The following is a 6,511-nucleotide window of genomic DNA, read 5'->3' on the forward strand; positions in this document are numbered from 1 at the left end:
ACTTAAAGATCTCACTTCATATTGAGAAGTTATATCTGCAACATCCTATTTAAATAATAACCTTAATTTAAATGAAATGTCACACAAATAGAATGAGAAACAAAGTCAAGGAGTATAACGTTACTCCTGACTAATATCCATAGAAAATTCAGGAAAAGATTTAAGGCACACCACGATGCTAGATACAAAGTGAAGTAAAAGATTGACAGTAATTCAAATAACTCCCTAGATAAGACAATACATAGGTCTTAGCCCTAAATGAAAGTTGGAATCCAACCTAGAGAGGCTACGTAGCGGAATCATCATTTCCCTGTTGACCACGGGTAGTCCTCGCATATGCTCACATCAATAAATTGATGATCATCGCAAAGAGAGAAAACCACACCAGACAGAACATACAACAAACAGAAGGGTAAGCTAGAGCAAAAAACAGTTTATCATACATTTATATACATCTCCACAATCCAAAATGCATATGTCACCCAATCATGTTATGACTTGCACACAATACACTAAGACTCGAGACACGACTCATCCGAATACATATAATTAGTCGGATTCAGCGGATGCTTGCACTTGTGGTGGACTTCCCTGCTCTACCGAGCTAATCGTTACAATGTCTCATCTCCCACACACAAGGTTAGCCTTTAATGGGTTCCAAGCCTCCTGCTACTCTCACAACTAGAGTCAGTACGCTCTATGTGAGACTAACTGACTCTTTAGAGTGTCAGGATGTAACCTTACCTTGAATCCTTACTAAATTATATAGATGGGGCACCACCATGAACTCCCACTAACATGGGTCATGGAATTACGTCCCGACCAACTGAGGCACCACCATGAGGTCTCACCTAGAGACTCATGGAATTACACTTTAACCAATGAGGCACTACCACGAAACTATCGTGGAATTACGCCTTAACCACATACAAATCATGTTTGACCATCCAATATGTACTGGTCATGCATACAAATCTCATGCCAACATTTATAACCAACCTTCATTCATGTTCCATACTAAAACCATACCAAACTCATCATTTTTAGCCCATGAATCATTCTATATATGCATCATACCCAAATCATGTTAAACTCATCAATTATAGACCATGATTCATCTTGTCCATACACAATCACTAGATTCATGCCTAAAAATGTATAATTTGTCCAAACATATGACCAACATCCAAAAACAAAGAAACCATAAAACAAGCACCCTTATCGCCCAACTCCTCGCTTAGGCAGAAAGGTATCGCTCAAGCGAGCTCCTTTCGCTTAGGTGAGAGCTCGACAAACAGGAACAATGGCCTTCTACACTTTCTCGCTTAAGCGAGACCTCCTCACCTGAGCGAGACATCCCCTCGCTCAAAACGAAGATTGGTCGCCTGAGCAACAACTCACGCAAAAGACCTAGGCGAGCCTCTATCAGTCTCGCCTAGGCGAGGCACATTCGCTTGGGCGAGAAAACCAGTGCCCACCACTGTAAGACCCGTGAAAAATTAATTAATTAAATAATTAATTAATTAATAAATGTGGGTAGTGGGAGCCTTTATGGCATTAAATATTGATTGATGTGACGTGGAAAAGTACTAGCTTGAGTAGTTGAGAGTACTTGTTTGTGTGAGAGGACTTCGGTTCATGTCTTATGTATCCAATTATGTGTTGTTTGATTTATTATTAACTTTTAATAATATGCATGATCATGTTGAGTGATAACATGATTATAGAATTATGTGAATTATCATAAAACATAAATTGCTTGAGTGATTGTGCATTGAATTGATGATGAGCATGGTATGGGTTCGAACCTTGGTGAACTTAAATTTAAATCTCTTTTTGTTAAAAAGTTAGTTGTGGCCTGAATATGAAAGGGTAGAGAAAACCCTAGCAGAAGGGGCGACCAAGAGGGGCTGAAAAATAACCAAATAATGGGCTTTGAATAGCAATTAACCTCACCATAAGAACCAGTTTTTTTTTTTTTGCAATTACCCACATTAAAACCCTTTATAAGACAAATTTTGAGAGAAAAGAGGGGTTTGGAAGGCTGGTTTTCAGAGAGCTCTATGAGGTACACGAATCCAAGGTAAAACAGTGAGTGGATAGTGAATTAGAAGAGGGTGATTGAAGTGGTTATAAGGCAAGCCCTTGGGGATCAAAAAAGACCTTCCAATTTCAAAGTTAGGTAAGGAATCTCCAGGTTAGGGGAGCTGAACTTGAAATTTTGTGTTGTTGTATAAATTGCATGATTTTGATGTTGTGTGCCATGATTCTCGTACTCAAGCTGTTATAAATTGGTGGTTGAATGATTCCCTTGGATGTTGTATGAGAAATTCAGTATGCCTCTATATAAATGTTATAAGGGTTTGGGGATATATGTTGTTATGGTTCAAACTCCAATTTTTGGTAATCATGTTGGGTTGTAATTAGGTTCATATGCTGATGCACTATTTTCAAGTGTGATGTGTGAATTGGAATGGGATTTAGACATTTTTCTGGTATGTTGTGTGCGTAAACAGGGTCAAAGTTTGTGACTCGCCTAGGCGAAAATAGCAGAGGCTTGAACTCTGATTCTGCTCAAGCGTCTCGCTCAAGCGGAGGGTTTTAGTCCTAGGCAACAGACCATCTCACTTAGGCGAGTGTGTCTCGCCTAAGCGAGAAATCGTGAGGATTTCGTGTTTTCTGCTTGAGTCTCTCGCTCAGACGAGCCTTCCTTGCCTAAGCGAGAAATTGTGGTGTGTTGGGTGTTTTGTTTAGCGCGCCGCCTAGGCAAGGTGCATTAGTCCAGGGAGAAGGATGGTCTCGCCCAAGCGAGAGGGAGCTCGCTCAAGCGAGAGTTTGTGGGTTGTTGATGCAACGTGCTCGCACAAGCGAGAGAGTCTGGCTTAAGCGAGATTGGCATGGGTGCTTGAGCGAATTCTTTTAGTCTAAGCTGAGAATAGTGAAATTGTGTGTTCAAGGCAAGCGATAATACTGTATCGGATTGGTTTATGTACGATTTGTAATGCGTGGTCTACAAGGCTTCTACGATGTCTTTCAAGTTGGGTTTGTTGGTGTTCCTTGAGTTATGGCTCGGAACGTATCCCTTGAGTTGTGGCTCATGATAGGGGTTAAGCATGTGGCATTCTTTGAGTTGTGGCTCGGAATGACATCCCTTGAGTTGTGGCTCGGGATAGCGGATGAACACAAGGAACTCTTGAGTTGTGGCTTGGGTTGGTGAGTGTTGCCGGTGTGAGTGTGCTGGTTGTGGCCAGTACGGATGGGTCCAAATAGATTGCCCTCCTCAGTAATTAGCTGACGAGTTTGGTGGTCTTGGGACGTTACAGACTTTGTTTGTATTGGGAACTCCACCTGGTGTTACAGTGTGTGATCCGTAGCATTGTTTCCCGCACGTGCTTTATCGGTTGTGGCCAGTAGGTGTGGCAGCAAGACATCTTGAGGTAATCACTAGAAGATGTAGAACACGGTTAACATGGTTGTGGCCATGTGGAAGGAAAGAATGAGGTTCCTTTGATGTGAATAGATATCAAACATTGTTGTGGCCATGTGGGATGAAGGGAGGGAATTCTTTTTATGTGTTTTGATATTTGTATATGATTTGTAGATACATGTTTATTTTGTTAGCTCACCTTATCTGCTTGTGTCTGGCGATGATCGTGTACGCGATACATGGGAGCAGATGATGTTGCAGGTGGATCTGGTGAGGCTTAGCAGCGGAGCGGGGAAAAACTCATGGAAACAATTTTATAGAGTTTATCATTTATGGTTTTGGAATAAAGTTGTAAACTATTATGAGACTGTTTTGGTAATTTATTGAATTTTTAGAAGATTTTAACTTAGAGTTATCTTTATTATGTAATAAATTATTTGAAATTTCCCGCGTTTTTGGGAAATGGATTTACAATAAATGTGATTTCATTTCTTATTTTATTTTATTATTTGAACCCGTAATATCTGGTCGCGATGTTACAACCATTGTTCCCTCGTGCAACAATCACACAAACGCAATCCCAACGACTAAAAGGCATTTTCATCAACTCACAGTAGCATACAAACCATAAAATCATACAATAGCAGCTAGGCAAGCAAGAAAACGTAAGAAACGAGTGAACCTTAACTTTCCTTACCTGGAAAGTAGCTAGCAAAATACTTTGACGCTAAACAATGGGCAAAAAATCTCTAGGAGCGAACTTGAGAGCTGAAAAACAGCGAAACAAGTTCAAAACGGGTTACCAATGTGAACCATAGTTAGAAACATGACTGCAGAGCTGAGAACAAAGAACATACGGAGGGTGAATCAACTTACGTGAGCAGAAACAATGGAGTTGAGCGAACTCGAAGAGAGAAAATGTCCAAACCCTAGTAGAGCTTCTATTGGGAGGAAAAGAGAGGGTAAGAGCATTATTTTTGCAAAGTGTGGCAGAAATGAGAGGGGTTAAGCTTCCTTAGGGGCTTTGGACACCCTATGGGCCAGCTCTAAGCCCAACTGATTTGGGGGCAGCCCTTAAACATAAGGGCAGAAAAATAATGGGTCTTACATTCTCCCCAACAACAAAATTTTTGACCTCGAAAATAAGGACTTACTAGGAAAATAGGTACGGATATGACTTCCTAATATCCTCCTCTAACTCCCAAGTAGAGTCACATGTCTTCCAGTCCCAAATGAGTTTGACAAGACTGACTGGTTTTCCTCGACGTTCCTCAACTCGGCTATCCTCTAAAGCCACAGGTGGTACTTCCATAGTGAGATCCTCCCTAATCTACACATCCTCGACTTCCAACACATGAGATGGATCAAACACATACTTCCTCAATTGTGACCCGTGGAACACCGGATGGAGGTTTGCCAACTACGGAGGCATAGCAATCTCGTAAGCCACTGGCTCGATCCTCCTCAAGATCTGATAAGGGCCAAGGAACTTAGGAGAAAACTTTCTCGAGCGGAAAGCCCTTCCCACACTAGTGGTTTGGGTCACCCTTAAGAACACACGATCTCTAGTCGCGAATTTCAAGGGTCTCCTCTTGCGGTCTGCATAGACCTTCTGCCTACTATGCACTAGTGCAGAATCGTGTTTTTACATCGCCTTATAGGCCTCGGTTATTGCGGAACCGAAGCCTAAAGGACGCAGTGACATTTTTGAAATTTTTCGAACTCTTTTACCTCGGGTCCCAATCCAACCGAAGCCTATAAGGGCTTTTATGCTTCGGTTATCACTCAACCAAGGCCTATAACATGTCAGAGTTCTCCAAATTTTCAAAATTGCCATCGACAGCAGAGGCTTTGGCCTCGGGTGGAATAGGACCGAGGCCTATTCCACTTTATGCCTCGGTTATTAATTGAACCGAGGCCATATCCCTTATTTAGGGTTTCAAATTCGCAAATCAAGCACTGTTCATCTTCATCCCAAACTCGAAGTTGTTGTCCCTCTATGCGCGAACTCCACCACACTCCATCACACCATTGCACCACCGTCCACCACAGCCACCACTGTTCTCCGACGAAGGTTGTCACTGCTCTATGCCACTTTGTTGCGACGTTGTGGCTATACGCCAACGGTGCAGGAAGGTGGGTTCGTTCCAGCAAGTTCGTGTTCGTGGCGGAGAAGAATGAGGTCCTACGTAGTTCAGGGGTTGTTGCCGCAATGGTCTGATGCGGTTGCTCCGATGAAGGTTCGAAGGTGCTGCTGTGGAGGAACTCTGGTTCGTTCCAGCACCTTTCTCGTGCTTTGTGGTTTCATGTTGGTGGCAGATGACTCGCGTTCTTCTGTTAGGCGCGATCTGGATTGCTTTTGCGTTGAAGATGGAGGCATCGTAGTGATCTCTCACGATTAGGGTTTCGAACGGTGGTGAGGTTTGTTGCGGTGGAGTTCGTGGCGAAATGGTGGTGAGGTTCGTTTGCGGCGAACAATGGTGAGGTTTGCTACGATGAATCTCTAAAAATTTAGGGACTCTATGGCCTCAGTTTCTAGGATAACCAAAGCATAAACATGGATCTATGGCTTCGGGTCACACCCGAGGCCAAAAACCTTCACCTTTTGGCCTCGCTCCAATATGCTTCGGTTCGGGAATCGGTGCAGAACATCAAAACAACCACTGCCAAAAGCCCTTCCTACACTGGTGCTGAGAGGCCTACATACTATCTCTCACCATTCTCACTTTCTTAGTGGTCTGCTCTAACAACTCAGGTCCAACTAGCACCGCTTCCCCATCCTGATACCAACATAAATGAGTCCTACACTTCCTACCGTATAGAGCTTCATATGGCGCCATGCCAATGCTCGCATGAAAGTTGTTGTTGTAGGTGAATTCTATCAAAGGTAGGACTTCATCCCAAGAAGCTAGATGATCCAGCATACATGTCCTCAACAAATCCTCAAGCGACTGAATCGTCCTCTCGGACTAACCATCGGTTTGGGGATGATAGGCTGAACTCATGGTCAACCGTAAAGTGAATTGTGAATCTCTATGGGAGACTATACTCGAAGGAACTCCATGCATCCTCACAATCTCCTTA

The sequence above is a fragment of the Vigna unguiculata genome, chromosome 9 (genome assembly GCF_004118075.2).
Source record: "Vigna unguiculata cultivar IT97K-499-35 chromosome 9, ASM411807v1, whole genome shotgun sequence".
Classification (NCBI taxonomy): domain Eukaryota; kingdom Viridiplantae; phylum Streptophyta; class Magnoliopsida; order Fabales; family Fabaceae; genus Vigna; species Vigna unguiculata.